A 2,896-nucleotide genomic window follows, 5' to 3' on the forward strand; every position below is an offset into this window, starting at 1 on the left:
GGGGAGGAAGCATTTAAGAACTAGAGGAAAGTTATATGTTTCATGGTTGCTACCCTGCACCCTGACTGGCTCATCTCTTCCCCACAACCCTGCAGTAAGGGGGTGTCTAGTTGCCTACGGATGGGCTTTGAGTCTCCACTCTGCACTCACCCACCTTCACAATGATATGATTTTTTTGTTCTTTGCTGCTTGATACCTTATCCCTTCAACAGCTCATGGTCACACAGGCTGGTGTGCTTCTTCCATGCATGTCTACAATTTTTACTGTAGAGTTACGATGAGTGTGAGTGTAAAAGATGCTGATTCCACAGTGCTTCCATCAGTCCAACTCCCTGGCTCACAGCGTTGGGGTATTTGTCAAGCAGCTCAGAAGGTTCCCATCTTCTGGAATGTTGGCCCTGTAGGTTATTTCGAGTTACAAACATTGCTGTTCACTGCTGTGCATTTGACTCAGAATTCATGATGACTCTGGCGATGGCACCCTCATGCTGCACAGTATAAAGACCCACAGGCTTTCACTGGCTGATTTTGGGCAGTAGAGAGCCAGGTCTATTTTCCTACTCTTAGTCTGGAAGCATTCATGGAACCAGCTCATCGTCACAGCAAGACACCCATCCCTACTGGCAGGTGGTGGCTTCTCAGGAGGTACACTGACCAGAAATCCATCCTGGTTCTCCAGCATGGAAGGCGAACCACCACTGGACCAAGAAGAGGCACCAAATATCCCTAAGAAGGGAGGTGGATGGTCTTCTAGGAAGGCAGAAAGCCCTGGTGGCATTATGGTTACACATTGGGTTGCTCACCACAAGGTCAGAAGTTTGAAACCACCAGTCAGCTCTGTAGGAGAAAGATGGGGCTTCCTTGTCCAGTCCAGAGTTACAGCCTCGGAAACTCACAAGGGCAGGTCTGCCCTGTCCTATAGGCTCACAATGAGTTGGAATCGACTGGATGGCAGTGCCTTTCATGTTCTGTCCCTGAGGATGAAGTGAAACCCATTAAACAGGTGTCCTGGAGAAAGAGGGCTTTGTCCTGGCTGGACTTCTGGTCCAGAGGTACCTTCAGAAGCAAAGACTAATGCTGTCATCTAGAGATGGGAGAGAAGTGAAGGAAGTTGCAATGCATTGAGACCCTCGGGCCCAGGAGAGCTTGACAAGCCACATATGAGAAAAGAGGCTTAAGTCTAGAAGGGTTTATTCATGCTTTGATGCTGGTGTCCATGTTTGTTTGGGAAGTTGGAGAGAAGATGGCTGGCTTCTCAGCAAAACACTTGTTTAAAAACACATTATGTTCTAAAAGCGCTATCTAGCAGCGCTGGCAACAGCCCTGATGAACAAGTACACATCCAGACAGCGCTAGGCCCTGGGGTCCCTCCTACTCAGGCAATTGGAGGCTTTCCGTCACCCCGAGGTCTCCCCATTGCCTAAATATTTATAAGTTGATAGGAGCCAACACACATATGCTGTCTGTTACCAAATGAACAGCTTAGAAAAGCATCCACTTGGCCAATGCCAGCGATGCGCTTGTGCATGGGTTTCTCTTTTTGACAAGATCAGAAACCTGCCTTTCACAATCGTTTGACTCATAAAGAAGTCACAGGAAGCAGGGATGTTTTATATAGCAAGTTAGCGTTTCCCACTCAGATCCCTCCAGCCAGAGCCTTTACCAACAGCTTCCTCACCTGACAAAGGCGCCCCATCACCTTCCAGCAGGAACAGATGGGGGCCACAGGATCCTGTCCACCACCCCATCCCACCTCGTAAAAATGTGTTTTCCAGAAACTAATAAGAATTGATCCGTAAGACAATAGTGGTCATCTCTACGGGAACGCCGCGGGCTAACACACCGAAAAGCAAACCGTAGGAAAACCAGGTCCACGCACGCCGTTCTCAGCCACCAAAACGTGTGTCTGCGCCTTCAGATTTTAGGCAGCGCCGAGTTCTAAATCTGTCTTCGTTTATTAAAAATCCAATCGATATGAATATACGTTCTCCGTTCTCGTGGCGCTGAGCGTTCTCGCCCAGGTGGTGGGCACGTACGTGAATGTGTTTGTGATTATTTTAAGACACGGCTGCAACGAAGGTGGCATCTTCTTTTTCTTTTTTGGCTTTCCCCTTCTGAAGCTCTTCTCCCCACTCACCCACCCCCTCCCCAAGACGGCCCGATGGACGCCCACTCCACCCTCTGCCACCAAACGTGGATCCTGCCAGCGATCGGAACCACAGCACCTGGGGTCCCCGGCTCTGGGGCAAGCCTCGTCTTAGGCAGCCACCCCGGCGCAGCCCACAGCTCCGCCGGCGGCGCGGAGACCGAGCGCTTTCCTCCTGGAGGCTGCAGGAGGACAATAGCTCGTCCAGCCCCAGCGACCGCCCGGGACCCGGGTCGGCGCGGCGCCGGGGCTGGCGGGGCCGAGGCTGAGCGACTCCTCCTAGAGGTGGTTATGTGCAGGAGCATCCCTTCTCCCCGCTCCCTCCTCCTCCTCCCCCCCTGCTCTCCGCGCGGCCCGAGGAGCCGCCGCTTGCCGCCATTGACACGCACGGAGAGAGCGCAAAGAAAGGCAAAGAGTCCTGCCGGGCACCGGCGCCGCGCGGGCCGAACCTGCGCCAGGGGAGGGGCGCGCCGAGGGCACGGCGGCCCGGAGCAGGCGGCGCAGCACCAGGTGAGCCCGCCATGGCCATGGCCGTGGCATTATTGTTTCGGGGGCTCCGGGGTCTGCAAACAAAACGCGCCGCTGGGGCCGGAGAAACCACCTCTGCTCTTCCCCGCAGCCCCCGCGGGCGCGACCCCGCAAACCGATCCCCGCAGCCCCCCGCGAAAAAGAAAAAGATGAATCAATCAAACTGCCCAACTTGCTTCCTCGGGAGAGAATGGGGGGGGTCGCTAACGGAGCAGGAACGTT

At 54.1% G+C, this 2,896-nt stretch overlaps 1 protein-coding gene across 1 annotated transcript in view; it reads left to right on the forward strand.

Moving 5' to 3' along the window:
- Positions 1 to 2,478: 2,478 nt before the first annotated feature.
- The window catches only part of LOC101661604 (core histone macro-H2A.2), a 60,835-nt gene continuing 60,417 nt past the window's right edge, over positions 2,479 to 2,896 (forward strand). The window contains exon 1 of the mRNA XM_045291682.1: positions 2,479 to 2,656. The gene's annotated coding sequence lies outside the window, so the exon portion shown is untranslated. The remainder of the gene's footprint in view (positions 2,657 to 2,896) is intronic.

The sequence above is a fragment of the Echinops telfairi genome, unplaced genomic scaffold (genome assembly GCF_000313985.2).
Source record: "Echinops telfairi isolate 266 unplaced genomic scaffold, ASM31398v2 ScPeMD7_70;HRSCAF=299, whole genome shotgun sequence".
Lineage (NCBI taxonomy): Eukaryota > Metazoa > Chordata > Mammalia > Afrosoricida > Tenrecidae > Echinops > Echinops telfairi.